We start from the raw sequence: 23,252 nt of genomic DNA on the forward strand, positions 1-23,252 counted from the left end.
TAAGAGGAAGCTATCCTATGCTCATTCCAGACCACCTAGGTGCTAGGCCTCTCCATGCCAAGACCCCTGGCTCTAAGGAATAACACCTGGGTTCTTGTCCTTGATCTAACCAGTTCCTGGATGAGAGGACATATGCGCAAGACCACCAACTTCCATAAAAAAACCCAGACCCCAAAAAGACAAGTCTTCCTCCTTTCCTTTCTGAGTCTCCCAGACAGTCACTCTGTCTGTTGTCTGCTCTCTCTGTATCTTCAATAAACTCTCCTTCCATATCCTGCTGCCTCATGTTTGATTTCCACCCTTCTCAAAGGCAAAGACCCTCTTGGCTGGTCCTATGGGACACACTCTGGATCCTTGGATTCAGCCTGCCAGCATCACATTGACAAGTAGGATCTATTAATAGCGACTCAAACCAGTAAGACTTTTAATGTCTTAACCAAAGACAAAAGAGGAATCCAGAGAGGGCATGCAGCCCCCAGGAGCTAAAAGTTTATTCCCAAGGTAATCTAAGAAAGCAAAGGTCTTCATTGCACAGTAAAGATAATGTAGTGATAATGCTATCTCCAGTCTCCAAAAAAATCTTCATATGCCTCCAGTCACAGACCCACTAAACTGTGACACCAGGCAAGCAATACAGAAGCGATGAATATTGAGGTTGATAAGGTTCCTATGGGCTGCAAGGTCTTATGGCAAACCCTCCTGAGAGCTGGCATGGCAGAGATATAGAGACAGACAGACAGACAGAGACGGGGCAAGGGAGCGGTCCCCAGTCGGTTTAACTGACCACCCAGTGCACCCCAGTAAGAGCACCCTCTGGACGATGGACACCAGAGAGGATGTTCTACTGGTCACAAACTAGCCCCTTGAGGACAGAGAACAAGAAAAAGAAAAATCGCCCTCCTGTTTTTCTTCTGGCTCAGCCTTGGTCTTGGAGCCGCTCCAATACTTAGGAGGGATGTGCCCTGTGGTTGGGGACTGTGCGGTGCTTTACAGTGTTCCTTGTTGCACGGAAGTTTTCTTGAGGTTGACAGATGACCTAGTGCCGACCTAACCTGTTCCTGGACCAACTGATACCAACACTAGGGACTTCTTAATATGGCAAGCACTCAAACAGCTTGTAAGTGCTTGACCTCTGCCACCACTTTTGCGGCTTTGGCTTCCAAGGAGTCGCTTAGCAACAGGCTGTGAGCCACAGCAGAGTGTGTCTAAACAGACGCCGGTCTGATGAGAACATGGAACTCAACAGTCTGTGGGACCAGCCCCAAATGAAGGCTTTTAAGGCCTAAGTCTCCCTTCTGTCCTATGGTAATGCCTTTTCAGGACACATGACATACAGACACAGGCAAAGGAAAACAAAGACCAACTCTGGGAGGAGATGGATCAATAACCAAAGAGTTATCTAGCAAATTCAACCAAACTGTCACTAAGCCCAAGGAACTAATTCCACAATATTTCCTCCTGGAAATCTAAATTAAGAAAAAGAGAAAAGTCTTCTCACCACTCCCTCTCCATCAGATTCCACAGACAGAGATTCCGGGAGGCTGACATGGTAAGAAGACTTACATTCCACTGGCTCTATGTCAGCTGTCCCAGGATTTCAGCTGTAGCATACAGGGTGAAATATGTCCAGCAGTTGACATGTCCTGCCCATACACCAACTGTCGGGGAGGAAGTATTTTCTCTACCATTAAAGATCCTTCTAGCTGGACCAAGAATCAGATTGACATGGGACAGATTAACAAGAAAAAAAAAAAAACAAATTTAGTTTCATACTGATGGGGAATACACACAAACACACACAAACTTCCAAAGATAGTTAGGCAATATGAGGCTTATCTGACATCCTGAGTTAAGGTGGGTAGGGTCTGGGTATACAAAGGAGAGGATGACCCTCAGCAGGAAGGTGAAAGGAGATGTTTGGAAAACAAAACTTGCCCCGTTGCAGATATGTTTCTTAGGTAAAGCAATATCTCTGTTAATAGCTTGTTCTTGACAGATGTGCAGCTGGTGGAGGAGGAGGGGCGGTAAAGAGCTTTTCCTGGATTGATTGGGTTGTGATTGCTTTTAACACAAAACAATGTTCATGCCAAAGATGCCCATCCTCTGGCAGCCTGACCTTAGCCCTACATCATCAACTTGACTGTGGTGATAGCTTCATGTGTTTCTATACCTCTCAAAATGTATCCAGTTGAAAACTTTAAATATGTGCAGTTGATGGTAGGTCACTCAATAAAATTATTATACATACCTTTCAATCTCTTCAATATAGAAATATCTTCCTTACTACCCATCCACAAATACCCTCATTGTCCAGCTGTTTCCACACAGGGGCCACTTGGTAGCAATTGTTTTCCCACCATGAGTGTCTGCTACTATGTTAGTGAGTATTTGCACACTCTGCTACTTAATCTGGAACCCTGCCCCTTTCCAGGAGTGGTGTTGCTTTCATTGCCCTGCTGCAGGACATGCTGCCTGCATTCAGACCAGGTCCCCAGTGGCGCCTCACATGGCCCTGCTGAAGGAGGGATCAGGCCATTGCTCCCAGCCCTCTGCATTCCCACTCACCCTGTACAGGGTCATATTTCCATTATGTCTCCCTTCTGCTACTCTAGGAATTCCCACAATGGGAAGGGCTGCTTATTAATATCAGTTACCTGAGGGCAGAGCAGGGACTCTGGCCCATGGGTATTGGAAGACTCACAGCGACCAGGCTCTCAGGCCTGTGCCCCTATCATTATATCCACTGAGAGGTTGAAGTTTGGCCAGTGGGCAGCAAGGGGCACTGTGGGTCTTTCCTTAGTGTGTGCACGGGGGTGACTTCTTTGTAATCTCCCTTAAATCACCCAAACTCCCCAGGGCTGGGTTATAGGTACCTGTGTGTGCTGGTGGGAACTCAGAAGGTGTGTCCTCTCTGGCTGTTCACAGGTCTGTGGAAGGACCCAGCAGCCATTTCTTCCCTAGTCACTCCAGGGGACAAACTCTGAGGCTCACCCACCAGCCCTCTCTGTCTAAAACCTGAGTGCATAACTCAACTCCTTTCAGAGTGGAGCAGAGATCACCAGATCACCAGTAGGGGAAACAAGTGTAGAGGAATAGCCCCTTCTCCCAGAGGCCACCGAAGGGATGACATATGCCTGAGGCAGCCCAGATCCTGCTGTGGAGTGTCAGCAGGTGTGTATCTGCCATGCTGTGGACGCTTCTCCTCCTTGTGTTCCCCTCTCACTGCACAGATGAGGACCATATTCAGTGATCTGGGGCAGCCCCCAAGCCTATGTCAACCTCTTTGGATAAGATACCCAAACAACTTCAACTCCATCCCTGCCCCATCACCTGTGAGTGTTTGTGTTTGCAGGTTCCTTCTCCCAGCCTGTGTATCTGATTCAGACACCCTCCTCTGCATCCCTGGAAGAATCTGCCAGACTCACATACACTCTGAGAAGTCCATCGTTAATGGTAAATATATATATTTATATGCCAGTATGCATATGCATACTGGCACCAGGAGAAGCCAGGGAGCCCTCCCCAGTATCTCCTAGATTCATCTCAGAGTCAGATACACATCAGGGATGCCAGGTTCCCTGTCATTTTTTGGATCCAAAGATGTTTCAACCAGTTCAGGTATTCTGACATTTCTGGACTCCAGCATGAGGGCAAGGAGACTATTACTGTCATATATGCCAAGATAATGCAATGTTCTGGACCCACAGGGAAGTGAGACAAAATCCCCCTCCACTCTCTGGGTCTGGTGACATTACCTGTCAGGTGGCTCAGGGGTTGACTTCAGTTGTCAGATCTTCAACAGATCCTTTGTTTTCCTGGAAACAGATGATGACACATTCTCATCATGTTCATGTTTTCAAAGGCAAAATTTACTTGCTCAGAAATAAAAATTACTCAAAGGAGGTGTTAGAGGCCAAACAGTGTTGATTCCAGTTCTGGGTCTGGTGGCAGCTCACAGATGTTTCCAGTCTAAGGGCTTCAATCTGGGCTTCCACTTACAAAACCAACATGCAGAGATGAATGGTATTCTATACAGAAGCAGTAAGCCATCAACATTTAAAAATAAAAACAATGGGGTGCCTGGGTGGCTCAGTTGGTTAAGCGGCTGCCTTCGGCTCAGGTCATGATCCTGGAGTCCTGGGATCGAGTCCCGCATCGGGCTCCCTGCTCGGCGGGGAGTCTGCTTCTCCCTCTGACCCTCCCCACTCTCATGTGCTCTCTCTCATTCTCTCTCTCTCAAATAGATAAATGAAGGTCTTTAAAAAAATATATTAAAAAAAATAAAATAAAATAAAAAATAAAAACAATGCCATTTATAATTCCATAATAATGAAATTCTTAAGGATATATTTTAGAAAAACTGAAAGTCTTATACATGGAAAACTACAAAACATTGTAAAAGAAATAAAGAAAACTTGAATAAATGACTAGGTCTTCCTCATTTGTGGATCAAAATGCTGAATTTGGCTAAGACAATGATTTTAAATTTTTCAGTTGGTAGCTGTTACCAACAGCTTCCTGCCACAAAACAAAGAAACAAATGGAATATCCCTCACAAATAGAGGCCCAAAAATTCTAAAGAAAATATTAGAAAATAGAATTGAGTTATGTATAGTATAACAAGAGTATATACCATGACCAAATGGGGTTTATTGTGGGGATGCAAGGTTTTATATTCAGACAGTTTTATATTCAAACAGCAATCAATGTAATCTCCTGTATTAACAGGCTAAAGGAGAAAAGTCCCATGATCTTATCAATCAATATGAAAAAAGCATATGACACAATTCAAAACCTATTCATGATAATAAGTGTGAATGATTGAATGAATAGGATAAAAATTCTCAGAGAATGAAAACTAGAGGAGCACAGCCTCAGTGTGATAAAGAAAACTATAAAGTCCTGATAGCTAATACACATGAAGATGAATCACTGAGAGCTCTGTCCTCAGGTCGGGACCAAGGCATTGATGTTCAATCTCAACACTGCTGTTCTACATAGGACAGGATGCTCCAGACAGAACCATGAGGCAAGAAAATTAATGAGAGGCATAAGACTAAAGAGCAAGAGACATTGTCCCTATTTTCAGGGGTGAGAATGGTCCACCAGAAAAATACAAGGAAAACTACAAATAGGTATATAAATATGAACTTGAGGAATAATTAGTAATTTCAGGAAGGTGTAGTCATATGATGCAAGATCAACATAGAAAGATCATTTTTTAAAGATTTTATTTATTCATTATTCATTTGAGAGAGAGAGAGAGAGCACAAGGGGAGGGGAAAGGCAGAGGGAGAGGGAGAAGCAGACCCTCCACTAAGCAGGGAGCCCAACGCAGGGCCCGATCCCAGGACCCGGAGATCATGACCTGAGCTGAAGGCAGACGCTTAACCAACTGAGCCACCCAGGCACCCCTAGAAAGATCATTTAAATGTGTATAGACTAGCAATAAACATGTGAAAACTGATTTAAAATACCATTAAAACCACTCAACGACAAAATTTTTAGGTGCATATTTAACAAAATGTGTACAAGCCATGGATGCTGAAATCCTGATACATGTAACCGAAGTGGACTAAAACAATGGAGAGGCATGTTCTGTTCATGGATGAGAAGACTCAATATAGTAAAGACGTCAACTCTTCCCAAATTGTGTAAAAGTCTAATTCAACCCCTATCACAACAAGATAGAGTGTTATGGATGGAAGGTAGACACATTGGTCAATGGAACAAAACAGAAAACCCAGAAACTGACCTAAGAAAGTATGGACAAGTACTTTTGACAAAGTTGCAAAAGTCTTGCAGAGGACGGAGGATAGTCTCCTGGAGAAATAGCCACAGAACTATTGGCTATCCATAGGGGGAAATGAATCTCACCTAAAATTCTCACCTCATGAAAAAATGCACTAAAAGGATCATAGACATAACTGTATAACATAAAGCTATATATGCATAGAAGAAAACACAGGAGAAAATCTTCAAGATCTAGAGTTTGTATAAACTTGGTTAGACAAGACACCAACAGCACTATCTATACAATAAAAAATGATATTGTACTTCATCAAAATAAATTCATTGTTTTCCCTTTACTTTGTAAATTAGTAAGATGATGAAATTAGTTGAAAAATAGATGATTAAAACAAAACTCAATTCATGAGAGAGTAGTTGGAACCCATTGCTTTAATGCACAGGAGTTTTAAAATACTGAAAACATGCATATTTTAAATCCCAGACCAATGGAGGAAGATGATGGGTGCAGTTATCTTCTCTGGGTTGCCAGCAACTTAAGTTTTAATTTAGGTAAATGTTTGCATCTCCCATAAGCCAGGACTCCTTCTGAGAGTGGAACATGCAACAGTATTCATGGGCAGCACCATGGGCCTCACTTTCTACGCATCAGACCACTGATGTGAATATAGACCCAGACCTGGTGAGCTGCAGAAACCAACTGGACTTTGAGGGCTTAGGGCCTTGGTGAGTGTGTAACCTGTGACCAGCAAGGGGTGCTGTGGAACTGCCCTGTGGTCCCTCCACAGCTGCTCAATGAGGACCATTCAAGCAAATAAGCCTGTGCTTGGAGGCTGCATCCTGTGCTCCCTGATGGGGACTCAGCAGCTGTGTCCTCTCTGGCCTGGCAGAGTCCCCTGAGCAGGGACCTGTGGGTGGTCTCAGCAGGTGCATCCTCCCAGGGCTCTCCCCTGGGCTGAAGCCAACCCCCATCCTCCTCAGTGTGTCTGTGAGCTGAGCCCCAGCACCAGGGCTCAGGGAGGGGCTGGGCAGTCACTGGGTGGACCCATTTGCATGGAGAGCCCCTCCAATGGCAGAGGGTGGGGGAGAGAAGGAGGCCTGGGGTAGCCCGGCCCACTGTGGGCACCAGTGTCTCTGTCACCACGGCCTGGACTCCTGTCCTCCTCATGTTCCTCACTCACGGCAAAGGTAGGGACAGACCTCAGGGACACAGGGAAGCCCTCCAGCTGGTATCTGGCCCTGTGGCTCAGATCCTGAGAAGCTTTACCCTGGTCTCTACTCTATCACCCGTGAGTGTCTATGTTTGCAGGTTCCCTGTCCCAGCCTGTGCTGACCCAGCCACCCTCCCTCTCTGTTCCTCCTGGAACAACAGCCAGACTCGCCTGTACCCTGAGCAGGGACATCAGTGTTGGGAGCTACTACAAAACTGATACCAGCAGAAGCCAGGGAGCCCTCCTTGGTATCCCTTGTACTACTCCTCAGACTCAGATAAATACCAGGGCTCCAGTGTCCCCAGCCACTTCTCTGGATCCAAAGATGCCCCAGCCAATGCAGGGCCTCTGCTCATCTCGGGGCTGCAGGCTGAGAAGGGGACCGATTATTACTGTCAGATCTGGCACAGCAGTGTGGTCACAGGGACACACACAGATGGGGAAGTGGGACAAATAACTCAGCCTGCTCAGGGCCGTGGATGCTGATTCTCTTGCAATTTAAAATAACTTGAATTCACACTGACTGTACTTGGAAGTAACTTCTGGATCACAATATCTTTCCTCCCAGCTTCTTATGCAACCTATGTGAACTCAGGAGAAAGGAAAACAAACATAAAACCCATGATAATACAGAAACTTTGCCTGGTGGTCCAAGTTGTAATAATCAGAGCCTGTTGAGCTGGCATTTTGTTTGTTTGTTTGTTGAAACAGCTAACCACCCTTTTTAGGTTTCTTGCTCAGAGCCTGAGGACCATCCCAGCAGGGGGACAGCCCTCCACAGCATGGCCTCTTCCATTCAGGGGGTCAGAGCAGAGACCCTCCTATCCCTCCCAGGCTCCTGTGCTCAGGGCTGGCTGAGGTTCACTGTGTCCAGGGACAAAGCACTAGGATGTGAGATGCTGTGTGAAGATGCAGGTCAAAGAAGAACTTCAGGCACAGCACTCACCTGGATCCCTTGCTGGGTACCTGAGCCTTCAGATGTGATGTTGGGGATGGGCAGTTAGGCAAAATTCCCAAGGTCAAGAAAACAAAGAAAGATTGAAAACCTTACACATTGGAGGATTTCCGTATGTCATGATGAATAAATGCAGTGTGGTTACTTGGACCGGATCCAGGAGCAAAGAATGACATTAGTGGCAAAAACTTGTGAAATCGGGATAAAGTCTGCAATTTCCTTAATATCATTGGATCACTATTCAGTTCTTGTTTTCATAAATATGTCATAGTCATGCATGATGTTATCATTAGAATAATCTGGGTGAAAGGTATATAGGGATCTCTGTACTATCTTTGTATTTTTTCTGTCACCGTAAAATTATTACAGAATAAAAAATTCAACACACAAACACATGGGGGAGAAAAAGAATAAAAATATATCCTGTTTTCTCCTCCATGTTTAAGAGACCAAAGCTCAACATTTATGCTGTACTGAGTCCCAGCACTGCCTATAAAACTTTTCACACCCAACACTTGGTCATGTAATACATTTTCTTTTTATTATTCTGTAAAGAACAATGTAAAAATAATATTCAAATTACCTATCTTTTATTTCTATAGCTTAGGAATCATGATAAATCACCTCCACAGCACGAGCTAAGCAGGAACTCCACCATCCTACCACTGGAGGAAACCATTCAGAGCAGGCACCACCAGGATTCCCAGTTCTGACCAAGAGGAAGTGCTCCCAATCAACCAGGTTCTCTCATTTAAAACAAAAAGTTTCTGGACAAAATACAAACAAGTATAGGAACTCCAGAAGGTAGAAGGAAGAAGGAAGACTTCCTACAGACCTCAACAGTTGAGGAAAACACAGCAGTGAGTTCCCTGGGCTTCTTCTCTTCTATCACCTCCCCAACATGTAAGACAGGATGCTGCAGGAGCCTCCAACCAAGAATCACGAAGAGGGCCAGAATGGGAAAAAGAAAATAAAATCCACCAAAACTCCAAAAATGCCAACCCCCATGGCCAGAGGATCTGGGTATGAGTTGACCTGAGCAGAGAAAATATTTCGACAAACCTGCCCATCACCCATCTGCACACACTAATGAATCCCCAAACTATGCCCTCATGCAAGGCTCACAGCAGTGCTGAGCAGACACCTAAGTGTCCCTCTCCTCCTAGCAGAAAAGGGCAATGTCCCATTGCCCACCTTGTGTAGTGTCATTGGTCTCAGTGGAAAGCTGAGCCTCCATCACACGGGAGCATCAACAAGCCTGGGCAAGGCAGGGCCAGTGGGCTACTTTAGCATTCCAGTTCTTCCCACCCATGATTTTGGCAGGTCCCGGGAAGCGCATCTGAAGCCCATCCCTCAGCAGGAAGACTGAATGGGGTGCTATAAGGCAGAGCTGGTCTGCACTCCTATACCCCTGCTAGTGACTATGGGGCCAGTAAAGAGCAGACCCTGGACTCCCACCTGGCACGAACACACTGAAAAAGGGGCTGGAAGGCAGGGAAGCTGGCCCAGCATTTGACCCCTCCCCTCCCTGGTGTCAGTGAGGGCACAGAGCCCAGTGAGTTTGCTGAGCAAACTCTGCACCTCCATTCAGGCCTAAGCATCCCTCTCTGGGGTCAGCAGGGCCCAGCTCAGAGCTTATCCCACAACACCACCCACCTCCACGTTGGGCACTGGGAGGTGACTCTCTTGCCACACTTTCTCCAGCAAAGAGTCAGCAGCAAAACTGTGGGAGTGAGCGCTCCACTTTCCCTGGGGCCACTGGGAAACTGACATACAGCCCCTGACCTCCTGCTGATCCTCAAGGGGAGGATCACCTGATGATTCAAGGAAGGTAATTGGGTACCGAGCATTACTTGATAAATATCCAAAAATATCCAGGATCCAGTAAAAATGATCACTTGTCTTGTCAAGAACCAGGAAAATCAAACCTTGAGTGAGAAAGGAGAATCGACTGCCACCAACACTGAGATCACTCACATGCTGACATTATGGGACAGATATTTTCAGGCAACAACGAGAAAATCCATCTGAGGAGCAGCTACAGTCTTGGAATAAATGGAAAAGACAGAAATATGCAATTGAAATGCAAGTCATCAAAACACACCAAACTGAAATTATAGAACTTAAAATACAACAGATGAAACTGAAAAAGAAAACTCTCTGGAGAGACTCAAGAGTAGGTAACACCTATTTATTATGTATTTGTTGAAAGCACAAATGGGCTGCATGCCTGCTGAATTCCCACCCCCGTGAGTAGTCTCCTGAGGATGTCACCAGGGGGCGCTGTGCACCTGCTCAGAGCTGCCAAGGCCTGAAACCAACTGAAATGGTTCCACCTGACTGCGCCTTGCATCCTTGCTCACTGCCTGAGTGAAAGGTGACTGCAGCTGCTTCCTCCCAGGGGACAAACTCCGAGCTCTTAACTTCCCCAGCCCTTCTTTTTGGATTTGAGCTACAAGATGGGCCTAGGAGCCAGAATTAAATGGCACTGTGGCTCATATTTGCATAATACCCCACCAAACACACCCTTTACCCCTGGAGCTCAGGAGGAGATAAAAGGACACATCCCAGAGACAAGCACCAGCTGTAAGGCCAGGGGACCTCTGGAAAGTCCACACCATGACCTGGACTCCACTCCTCCTCCTCCCCCTCCTCACCCACTGCCCAGGTTCATGGAGATTTCAGAGGCCAGCTTTTGGAGGGATCCCTCTGCCTATTCTTCATTTCCTAACACGGGTCTGTTTTCATTTCAGGGACCAGTTCTGAGGCTGTGGTGACTCAGGAGCCCTCACTCACCGTGTCTCCAGGAGAGACAGTCTCTCTCACATGTGCCTCCAGCTACGGAGCGGTCAGCAATTTACACTATCCAGCTTGGTTCCAGCAGAAGCCTGGCCAATCCCCTAGGACACTGATATATAATGCATACAGTAAACATTCCTGGACCCCTGCCCGATTCTCAGGCTCCCTCCTTGGGGGCAAGGCTGTCCTGACCCTCACAGGGGCCCAGCCCTAGGACGAGGCTGAGTACTACTGCTTCCTACAATATGGTGATGGTAAGCACAGTGAGAGACCCAGATGAGGAAGTAAGACATAAACTTTTGTTTCACAGTGTGTGGGTACAAATGCTGGCATTCCACGCCCAGACACCTGAGCTCTCAGGGCAGCCTAAATGTTGACCATCCTTAGAGTCACAGAGATTCAGTGTCTGAATTGCTTCCCATTCCTGTTTGAGTCCTGAAGTGCAGTAAATGTATGAATGTCTTGAGAGGAACTGGTCCACAAAGAACAGATTTCAGTTCTTTTGTATTAGGCAAGGATTTGTATGTGCCTGGATCAGAACTAAAACCTGAGCTAAAACACATTTCCTCCAGAAAAAAGGAACAATTCCGATATTCCTTGACAGCCAAGAACAGAGGAAACCCTCATTTAGTATATTTCTAAAGTTTCACGGTGCGCCTGCCTGGCTCAGTCGGAAGAGGGTGGGATGCTTGATTTTAAGGTCTGAGTTTAAGCCCCACGTTAGGTGCAGAGATTATTTAAGTAAATAAATAAACCTCCCCAAATTTTTAAAATAATTAACATAACGTTTATTTTAAATTAGGTTGCATTTTAATGCGATACAAATCTATACTTCTTTTAAATATTAAAAATTATAAACATTTTGGAAGGATTCTTTTTCCCTAATATTCTGGGATAAATTGCATCCTCCCAAAGAACATATGTTGCAGCTGTAGCCCTCAAGACCCAAGAATGCGACCTGATCTGCAAATAGGGTTGTCATAGATGCAATTAGTTAAGATGAGGCTCTTCTGGCGGAAGGTGGCCTCCTAGTCCAGTATGAGGTGTGCACTTACAATAGGACAGCCACGTAGAGACAAGGAGCACACCGCGGGAAGCTGGAGGCAGAGTCTGCAGTTTGCAGATGCACCCAGGAAATGCCAAAAATTGCCCTCAAACCACTAGAAGTCAGGGGAGGCAGGGAAAGATTCCCCTACAGGCTTCAGAGGGAACATGGCCCCACCCTATGGATCTGGAGCTTTTGGCCTCCAGAACTGTGAGACAGTAACTTTTAATTGAAGCACTTCATTTGTGCTACTTTGTTACGGCCGCCCTAGGAACCTAATATATCAAACAGTCAATATCTTTCTGAATTTAAACACTTTCTTCCCAATGGGTTTTTAATTGTTACACAATTGTTATCATAGTTTTGCTGATATTTCATATTTTTGCTCATGTTTTGAGCACTGCTAGTGTCATGGAAAGGTACTACAAGTAATTTATCCTGAGCTTAAAAGTCTATAAATATACAATTACTGCTTAATAATACCTTAAAACTTGCATTAAAAATACAGGTAGCCATTAGGTGGTTCCAACTGATTACCAGGGCTAAAGACTCTGAAGTTGTGAAGTTGTGAAGATTATCTTGCTTTTATTAAAATGCATCTGGATCTAGTCAGAGAAGAGGGAGATGCCTACCACCTTCAGTGGGAAACCCTGTGTAGAGTACTCTGGACATAAAATGCACAAAATGGTAAAACAGAGAGTTCATGTCCTGGAGAGGCTGATTGGAAAACAGAATTGATTAAAACGTGAAAAGCAGTGAGTCACCAAAAACAAAGTGTGGCCTTCCTACATGTGTTAGATCAGTTAGTCTCACACTTCAATGTGCATATGAATCATCTGGAATCGTGTAAAATTTGGATTCGGATTCCTCTGAGTCTGGAGAGGGGCCTGAGATTCTGCATTTCTAAATCATGGAGAATGGCATAAGAAGGAAGTGATCTGCAGAGAAGAACTGAAGAGAAGTCCCTGACAGAAAGAACTAAAGTCTTTGGATTACAGAAGAACCCCCAGTCCACATATCCCAGGGATAGATGCCTCCTGTTCAGACAGAAGCCCTCCTGCCCTTCTCTCCTCTCCTCCACTGTATCATTTCTAGGACTTTCCCTCCATAATCAGTGCTTCTCACATCCAGCTCTGACCTAGTCTGGGAGCTGAACGTTCCGAATATCCAGGAAGAAGATGTAATGACTCCAACTGTTCAACAAACCACGGTGGTGGGAGCGGGTTCCCTCCCCACAGTGTGACAGCAGGGGGAGTGAGACCAAACCTCATGGCTGATCTGAGCCGGGACCCATGTTCCTCCCCTTGGCTGACTCACTGTTCACCTCCTCTCCCTGCTTTGAGAGTGTTCACCTTCTGAGATATTTTGGGAATCAGCAACTGTCTGTGACAATCCTGTCTCTGCATGCCCTATCTGGTCTCAGTCCACAGCAAATGTTGCCTTGTACTGCAAAATATTTTCTCAGGCACTTCTGGAATCATGAGAGTGAATACGTTGACAGGTATCCTTGTTGCCACTCACCTGCTGCCTGATGGGTTTTTAGTTTTGAGGACGTTGAGCCTTTCACAGGTGTGCTCATAATACATACAACATCCTCAGCTCCTCTGTCCCCATTGACCTCATTGCTCACTCATGTAGTTCTTGGTTGGCCAGGGCTCATAGTAGGAATCCATTACTGAATTTTTCTCTCTGATAGCAACAAGAATCATATGATCCCTAAAAATTAGAGGACAGAGAAACGTCTTAATTAAAAGAGGGTGGATAAAATTATGGCAAAGAGCAGCGGTCAGAGAGGACTAACACACAGAATGCAGTGGGCATGGCTATGGGGCCCCAGCATTCCAGGCCCCAGGGCAGATAGTAGCCACTGAGGATGCTGTCAGTCTAGACGACCAAAACATAAAGAATGGATGTACAAGGGACTAGGTATAGCCACCCTAATATAATAATATATCTTATTATGCAGGTTATTGATTCAAGCATTTTTCATGCCTTGAAGAATTTTATTTTTTTAGATTTATTTATTTACTTACTTACTTATTTGATAGAGAGAGAGAACACAAGCCAGGTGAGGGGCAGAGGGAGAAGCAGACTCCCCACTGAGCAGGGACCCCGATGCAGAACTTGATCTGGGGACTCCAGGATTATGACCTGAGCCGAAGGCAGATGCTTAACCAACTGAGCCACTCAAGTGCCTGGAAGCTTTTTTTTTTTTTTAAATGATTTTATTTATTAATTTTTTATGAGAGAGAGAAAGAGAGAGAGCACACGCAGGGGGAGTGGCAGACAGAGGGAGAGGGAGAAGCAGATACCCTGCTGAGCTGGGAGTCCAAGGCTGGTCTCCATCCCAGGACCCTGGGATCATGACATGAGCCAAAGGCAAATGTTTAATCAACTGAGTTACCCAAGTGCCCACCTTGAATTTTTTATTATGTTATGTTAATCCCAACACATTACATCATTAGTTTTTGATATAGTGTTCCATGATTCATTGTTTGCCTATAACACCCGGTGCTCCACGCACAACGTGCCCACTTTAATACCCATCACCAGGCTAACCTATCCTCCCACCCCCCTCCCCTCTAGAACCTTCATTTTGTTTTTCAAAGTCCATAGTCTCTCATGGTTCATCTCTCCCTCTGATTTCCCCCCCTTCATTCTTCCCCCCTGCTATCTTCTTCTTCTTCTTCTTTTTTTAACATATAATGTATTATTTGCTTCAGAGGTACAGATCTGAGATTCAACAGTCTTGCACAATTCACAGTGCTCACCATAACACATACCCTCCCCAATGTCTTTCACCCAGCCACCCCATCCCTCCCATCCCCCACCACTCCAGCAACCCTCAGTTTGTTTCCTGAGATTAAGAATTCCTCATATCAGTGAGGTCATATGATACATGTCTTTCTCTGTTTGACTTATTTTGCCCAGCATAACACCCTCCAGTTCCATCATGTTGTTGCAAATGGCAAGATCTCATTCTTTTTGATGGCTGCATAATATTCCATTGAATATAGATACCACCTCTTCTTTATCCATTCATCTGTCGATGGACATCTTGGCTCTTTCCACAGTTCGGCTATTGTGGACATTGCTGCTATAAACACCAGGGTGCATGTACCCCTTCGGATCCCTACATTTGTATCTTTGGGGTAAATACCCAGTAGTGCAATTACTGGATCATAACGTAGCTCTATTTTCAACTTTTTGAAGAACCTCCATACTGTTTTCCAGAGTGGCTGCACCAGCTTGCATTCCCACCAACAGTGTAGGAGGGTTCCCCTTTCTCCACATCCCCACCAACATCTGTCATTTCCTGACTTGTTAATTTTAGCCATTTTGACTGGTGTGAGGTGAGATCTCATTGAGGTTTGGATTTGGATTTCCCTGATGCCAAGTGATGTTGAGCACTTTTTCAAATGTCTGTTGGCCATTTGGATGTCTTCTTTGGAAAAATGTCTGTTCATGTCTTCTGCCCATTTCTTGATTGGATCATTTGTTCTTTGGGTGTTGAGCTTAAGAAGTTCTTTATAGATTTTGGATATTAGCCCTTTACCTGATATGTCACTTGCAAATATCTTCTCCCATTCTGATGGTTGTCTTTTGGTTTTGTTGACTGTTTCTTTTGCTGTGCAAAAGCTTTTTATCTTGATGAAGTCCCAATAGTTCATTTTTGCCCTTGCTTCCCTTGCCTTTGGTGGTGTTTCTAGGAAGAAGTTGCTGCGGCTGAGGTCGAAGAGGATGCTGCCTGTGTTCTCCTTTAGGATTTTGATGGACTCCTGTCTCACATTGAGGTCCTTCAACCATTTGGGGTCTATTTTTGTGTGTGGTGTATGGAAATGGTCCAGTTTCATTCCTCTGTATGTGGCTGTCCAATTTTCCCAACACCATTTGTTGAAATGACTTCCATTGGACATTCTTTCCTGCTTTGTTGAAGATGAGTTGACCATAGAGTTGAGGGTCTATTTCTGGGCTTTCTATTCTGTTCCATTGATCTATGTGTCTGTTTTTGTGCCAGAACCATACTGTCTTGATGATGACAGCTTTGTAATAGAGCTTGAAGTCCGGAATTGTGATGCCGCCAGCTTTGCTTTTCTTTTTCAACATTCCTCTGGCTATTCAGGGTCTTTTCTGGTTCCATACAAATTTAAGATGATTTGTTCCATTTCTTTGAAAAAAGTGGATGGTATTTTGATGGGGATTGCATTGAATGTGTAGATTGCTCTAGGTAGCATTGACATCTTCACAATATTTGTTCTTCCAATCCATGAGCATGGAACGTTTTTCCATTTCTTTGTGTCTTCCTTAATTTCTTTCATGAGTATTTTATAGTTTTCTGAGTACAGATTCCTTGCATCTTTGGTTAGATTTATTCCTAGGTATCTTATGGTTTTGGGTGCAATTGTAAATGGGATCGACTCCTTAATTTCTCTTTATTCTCTCTTGTTGGTGGTGTATAGGAATGCCACTGATTTCTGTGCATTGATTTTATATCCTGCCACTTTACTGAATTCCTATATGAGTTCTAGCAGTTTTGGGGTGGACTCTTTTGGGTTTTCCACATAAAGTATCATATCATCTGCAAAGAGTGAGAGTTTGACTTCTTTTTTGCCAATTTGGATGACTTTTTTTTCTTTTTGTTGTCTGATTGCTGTGGCTAGGACTTCTAATACTATGTTGAATAGCAGTGGTGAGAGTGGACATCCCTGCCACGTTCCTGACCTTAGAGGGAAAGCTCTCAGTTTTTCCCCATTGAGAATGATTTTCACTGTAGGTTTTTCATAGATGGGTTTTATGATATTGAGGTATGTACCCTCTATGCCTATACTCTGAAAGTTTTGATCAAGAAAGGATGCTGTATCTATTACAAAGCTGTCATCATCAAGACAGTATGGTACTGGCATAAAAACAGACACATAGATCAATGGAACAGAATAGAGAGCCCAGAAATGGACCCTCAACTCTATGGCCAACTAATCTTCAACAAAGCAGGAAAGAATGTCCAGTGGAAAAAAGACAGTCTCTTCAACAAATGGTGTTGGGAAAATTGGACAGCCACATGCAGAAGAATGAAACTGGATCATTTCCTTACACCACACACAAAAATAGACTCCAAATGGTTGAAAGACCTCAATGTGAGACAGGAGTCCATCAAAATCCTAAAAGAGAACACAAGCAGCAACCTCTTCGACCTCAGCCGCAGCAACTTCTTCCTAGAAACACTGCCAAAGGCAAGGGAAGCAAGGGCAAAAATGAACTATTGGGACTTCATTAAGATAAAAAGCTTTTGCAAAGCAAAGGAAACAGTCAACAAAACCAAAAGACAACCATCAGAATGGGAGAAGATATTTGCAAATGACATATCAGGTAAAGGGCTATATCCAAAATCTATAAAGAACTTATCGGGGCGCCTGGGTGGCTCAGTTGTTAAGTGTCTGCCTTCGGCTCGGGTCGTGATCCCAGGGTCCTGGGATCGAGCCCCACATCGGGCTCCCTGCTCTGCGGGGAAGCCTGCTTCTCCCTCTCCTACTCCCCCTGCTTGTGTTCCCTCTCTCGCTGTCTCTCTCTGTCAAATAAATAAATAAAATCTTAAAAAAAAAAAAAAAGAACTTATCAAACTCAACACCCAAAGAACAAAAAATCCAATCAAGAAATGGGCAGAAGACATGAACAGACATTTTTCCAAAGAAGACATCCAAATGGCCAACAGACACATGAAAAAGTGCTCAACATCACTCGGCATCAGGGAAATCCAAATCCAAACCTCAATGAGATCTCACCTCACACCAGTCAGAATGGCTAAAATTAACAAGTCAGGAAATGACAGATGTTGGTGGGGATGCGGAGAAAGGGGAACCCTCCTACACTGTTGTTGGGAATGCAAGCTGGTACAGCCACTCTGGAAAACAGTATGGAGGTTCCTCAAAAAGTTGAAAATAGAGCTACCATATGATCCAGTAATTTCACTACTGGGTATTTACCCCAAAGATACAGAAGTAGGGATCCGAAAGGGTACGTGCACCCCGATGTTTATAGCAGCAATGTCCACAATAGCCAAACTGTGAAAGAGCCAAGATGTCCATCGACAGATGAATGGATAAAGAAGAGGTGGTATATATATACAATGGAATATTATGCAGCCATCAAAAGGAATGAGATCTTGCCATTTGCAACAACGTGGATGGAACTGGAGGGTATTATGCTGAGCGAAATAAGTCAAACAGAGAAAGACATGTATCATATGACCTCACTGATATGAGGAATTCTTAATCTCAGGAAACAAACTGAGGGTTGCTGGAGTGGGGGGTGGTGTGGGAGGGATGGGGTGACTGGGTGATAGACAATGGGGAGGGTATGTGCTCTGGTAAGCGCTGTGAATTGTGCAAGACTGTTCAATCTCAGATCTGTACCTCTGAAACAAATAATGCAATATATGTTAAGAAAAAAAAAGAAGAAGACGAAGAAGATAGCAGGAGAGGAAGAATGAAGGGGAGGAAATCGGAGGGGTAGACGAACCATGAGAGACGATGGACTCTGAAAAACAAACTGAGGGTTCTAGAGGGGAGGGGGGTGGGAGGATGGGTTAGCCTGGTGATGGGTATTCAGCAGGGCACATTCTGTATGGAGCACTGGGTGTTATGCACAAACAATGAATCATGGAACACTACATCTAAAACTAATCATGTAATGTATGGGGATTAACATAACAATAAAAAAATAAAAGTAAAAAGAAAGACAGAAAAAAAAAAAGAAAGGATGCTGTACTTTGTCAAATGCTTTTTCTGTACCTATTGAGAGGATCATATGGTTCTTGTTCTTTCTTTTATTAATGTATTGTATCACATTGACTGATTTGTGGATGTTGAACCAACCTTGCAGCCCAGGGATAAATCCCACTTGGTCGTGGTGAATAATCCTGTTAATGTACTGTTGGATCCTATTGGCTGGTATTTTCGTGAGAATTATTGCATCCATGTTCATCAAGGATATGGGTCTGTAACTCTCCTTTTTGATGGGGTTTTTGTCTGGTTTTGGGATCAAGGTAATGGTGGCCTCATACAACAAGTTGGGAAGTTTTCCTTCCATTTCTATTTGTTGGAACAGTTTTAGAAGAATAGGTATTAATTCTTCTTTAAATGATTGGTAGAATTCCCCTGGGAAACCATCTGGCCCTGGGCTTTTGTTTGTTGGGAGATTTTTGATGACTGCTTCAATTTCCTTAGTGGTTATAGGTCTGTTCAGGTTTTCTATTTCTTCCTGCTTCAGTTTTGGTAGTTGATACATCTCTAGGAATGCATCCATTTCTTCCAGGTTATCTAATCTGCTGGCATATAGTTGCTCATAATATGTTCTTAAAATTGTTTGTATTTCTTTGGTGTTGATTGTGATCTCTCCTCTTTCATCATGATTTTGTTGATTTGGGTCATTTCTCTTTTCTTTTTGATAAGTCTGGCCAGGGGTTTATCAATCTTGTTAATTCTTTCAAAGAACCAGCTCCTAGTTTCATTGATCTGTTCTACTGTTCTTTTGGTTTCTATTTCATTGATTTCTGCTCTGATCTTTATTATTTCTCTTCTCCTGCTGGGTTTAGGCTTTATTTGCTGTTCTTTCTCCAGCTCCTTTAGGTGTAGGGTTAGGTTGTGTATTTGAGACCTTTCTTGTTTCTTGAGAAAGGCTTGCATAGCTATATACTTTCCTCTTAGGATTGCCTTTGCTGCATCCCAAAGATTTTGAACAGTTGTGTTTTCATTTTCATTGGTTTCCATGAATTTTTAAAATTCTTCTTTAATTTCCTGGTTGACCCATTCATTCTTAGTAGGATGCTCTTTAGCCTCCATGTATTTGAGTTCTTTCCAACTTTCCTCTTGTGACTGAGTTCTAGTTTCAAAGCACTGTGGTCTGAAAATATGCAGGGAATGATCCCAATCTTTTGGTACCAGTTGAGACCTGATTTGTGACCTAGGATGTGATCTATTCTGGAGAATGTTCCATGGGCACTAGAGAAGAATGTGTATTCTGTTGCTTTGGGATGGAATGTTCTGAATATGTCTGTGAAGTCCATTTGGTCCAGTGTGTCATTCAAAGTCTTTATTTCCTTGTTGATCTTTTGCTTAGATGATCTGTCCATTTTAGTGAGGGGGGTGTTAAAGTCCCCTACTATTATTGTATTGTTGTCAATGTGTTTCTTTGCTTTTATTATTAATTGCCTTGTATAATTGGCTGCTCCCATGTTAGGGGTATAGATATTTACAATTGTTAGATCTTCTTGTTGGATAGACCCTTTAAGTAGGATATAGTGTCCTTCCTCATCTCTTATTACAGTCTTTGGTTTAAAATCTAATTTGTCTGGTATAAGGATTGCCACCCCACTTTCTTTTGGTGTCCATTAGCATGGTAATTGGTTTTCCACCCCTTCACTTTCAATCTGGGGGTGTCTTTGGGTCTAAAATGAGTCTCTTGCAGATAGCATATCGATGGGTCTTGTCTTTTTATCCAATCTGATAGCCTGTGTCTTTTGATGGGGGCATTTAGCCCATTTACATTCAGGGTAACTATTGAAAGATATGGAATTAGTGCCATTGTATTGCCTGTAAGGTGACTGTTACTGTATATTGTCTGTGTTCCTTTCTGGTCTATGTTGCTTTTAGGCTCTCTCTTTGCTTAGATGACCCCTTTCAAGGTTTCTTGTAGGGCTGGTTTCGTGTTTGCAAATTCCTTTAGTTTTTGTTTGTCCTGGAAGCTTTTTATCTCTCCTTCTATTTTCAATGACAGGCTAGCTGGATAGAGTATTCTTGGCTGCATATTTTTCCCATTTAGTGCTCTGAATATATCCTGCCAGTCCTTTCTGGCCTGCCAGGTCTCTGTGGATAGGTCTGTTGCCAATCTAATGTTTCTACCATTGTAGGTTACAGATCTCTTGTCCCAAACTGCTTTCAGGATTTTCTCTTTGTCTCTGAGATTCGTAAGTTTTACTATTAGATGTTGGGGTGTTGACCTATTTTTCTTGATTTTGAGAGGGGTTCTCTGTGCCTCCTGGATTTTGATGCCTGTTTCCTTCCCCAAATTAGGGAAGTTCTCTGCTATAATTTGCTCCAATATACCTTCTGCCGCTCTCTCCCTTTCTTCTTCTTGTGGGATCCCAATTATCCTAATGTTGTTTTGTCTTATGATATCACTTATCTCTCGAATTCTGCCCTCATGATCCAGTAGTTGTTTATCTCTCTTTTTCTCAGCTTCTTTATTTTCCATCATTTGGTCTTCTATATCGCTAATTCTCTCTTCTGCCTCATTTATCCTAGCAGTTAGAACCTCCATTTTTTATTGCACCTCATTAATAGCCTTTTTGATTTCAACTTGGTTAGATTTTAGTTCTTTTATTTCTCCAGAAAGGGTTTCTCTAATAACTTCCATGTTTTTTTCAAGCCCCGCTAGTATCTTTAAAATCATCATTCTGAACTCTAGTTTTGACATCATACTAATGTCCGTATTGAGTAAGTCCCTGGCAGTCGGTGCTGCCTCTTGTTCTTTTTGTTGAGGTGATTTTTTTCTGTCTTGTCATTTTGTCCAGAGAAGAATAGATGAATGAGAGAACAAAATGCTAACAGGGTACCAATGTTACCAGAAAATATACTCTAAACAAATCAGAAAAGACCTGAAATGGGGGGAAAGAAAGGGAAAGAAAGAAAAAAGAAAAAGAAAAAAAAAAAAAGAAAAAGATAAAAACAAACAAAAACAGAACAAAACAAAAAAAAAACAGAATATGGTTAAATATGATCAGGCTGGTGCATAGATCGGTGTCACACACTAGATTTGGGTGTATTTTGGTCTGTTAGAAGAAAGTACCTCCCAAAATTTTAAAGAAAGAAAAACTTATATATGTACAAAAATAAGGGTTAATATGATGAAGGGATGGAACATGACTGTAAAGATGAAAATTATAAAAGATTTTAGAAAAGGAATTGATAAGTTGTTTGAAAAAAGAAAAGTGGATTTAAGAAAAAAAAAGGGAGAGAATGTGATCAAGCAGACTAGAACAGGCCATACACTAGAGATTTAGGGTATATTTTGATCTGTTAGTAGAAACTATCTCAAAATTTTAAAGAGAGAACAACATATATATGCCAAAAATACAGGTAACTACTATGAAGGGATAGAATATGACTCTAAAAATGAAAAATAAAAATGTTTTTTAAAAAAGGAATTGATAGGATGTTGGTTGAAAAAGAAAAAAAAAAGACAGTTAAAAAAAAATAACTTTGAAAGACTACAGAATCATGGTAAAAACACCATGAATTCTATGTGCAGTATTCCCCTAGTGCTGGAGTTCTGCCGTTCTCATTGATTGGTCTTGGCTGGCTGTTCTCGCTGCTCTTCTGGGGGAGGGGCCTGTTGCCATGGTTTCCAAATGTCTTTGCTGGAGGCGGAATTGCCCCGCCTTTGCCCCCTCCCGGCTATGTAATCTGCTCGGGTTTGCTCTCGGGAGCTTTTGTTCCCTGCAAGTTTTCCGTATAGCTTTGGAGGCCGAGAGTGAAAATGGCGGCCTCCCAATCTCCGCCCCGGAGGAGCCGAGAACTCAGAGCTCCACTCCTCAGTGAACTCCCAGAGAAAAGCCGTCAGTCACTGCCGTCTCCCCGGTCTCCGGCTGCACTCCATGCTCACCCAGCTGTGACAGTGTGTTTCTATCTCTGGCACTTAATCCCATGTGGAGTCTCCAAACCCAGCAGATCCCTGCGGTGCGCTCCCACGCCGCTCTTCCCAGGGGAGGAAGGGGAGTCTCCCCGGATCTGCCGCTTGTTGGGTCCCTGCTGGAGCAGCAGTGGCCTGACTGTGCCACGCGCGGATCACGGTTTATGGCAACCCCGAGCTGAGAGCCCACTCCTCGGCTCCGTGTCTGCAGCCAGCTTCCCCACTCTGATACCTGGGAGCTCTGCTGCACTCAGGCACCCCCAGTCTTTCTGTGACCCCGAGGGTCCTGAGACCACACTGTCCCATGAGGGTTCCACCCCCCGCTTAGCCACTGGAGTGACGTCCCTCAGTGGAGCCGACTTCTAAAAGTTCCGATTTTGTGCTCCGTGGCTCTATCACTTGCCAGAAGTGGCCGACGGAGGCCCCCTCCCCCGCCATCTATCCTCCCGAATATCACCTCAGATTCACTTCTCCGCATGTCCTACCTTCCAGAAAGTGGTCATTTTTCTGTTCAGAGAGTTGTTGCTATTCTTTTCTTCAATCTCCTGTTGAGTTTGTAGGTGTTCAGAATGGTTTGATCCCTATCCAGCTGAATTCCTGGGACCAGACGAAATCCAGGGCTCCCACTCCTCCGCCATCTTGCCCCGCCCCCACTCACCCCCCTTGATGTTTTTAACTGAAATTTAGGCTGGAGCTCTGTGAGGAATTCACCCCTTGGCCAACAGACATGCTAATGACTCTCACACTGCTGCCCCAAAGTGATCTCTGGGCCATTTAATAGACCATAGCTTGGAGAAAAGAAACAATC

At 43.8% G+C, this 23,252-nt stretch overlaps 1 protein-coding gene across 3 annotated transcripts in view; it reads right to left on the minus strand.

Annotated features, from left to right (window-relative positions):
• ZNF280B (zinc finger protein 280B) overlaps window positions 1-23,252 on the minus strand; it is a 121,047-nt gene that overhangs the window by 44,556 nt on the left and 53,239 nt on the right. For all 3 annotated transcript variants that reach the window (XR_010407467.1, XR_006793021.2, XR_010407466.1), the window contains exons 3-4: window positions 13,280-13,474; window positions 3,756-3,815 (exon numbers count right to left, since the gene is read on the minus strand). The gene's annotated coding sequence lies outside the window, so the exon portion shown is untranslated. The remainder of the gene's footprint in view (window positions 1-3,755; window positions 3,816-13,279; window positions 13,475-23,252) is intronic.

This window comes from Mirounga angustirostris, unplaced genomic scaffold (genome assembly GCF_029215605.1).
Source record: "Mirounga angustirostris isolate CCGP_5_RB_7025 unplaced genomic scaffold, mMirAng1.0.hap1 SCAF_14, whole genome shotgun sequence".
In the NCBI taxonomy this organism is placed as follows: Eukaryota; Metazoa; Chordata; class Mammalia; order Carnivora; family Phocidae; genus Mirounga; species Mirounga angustirostris.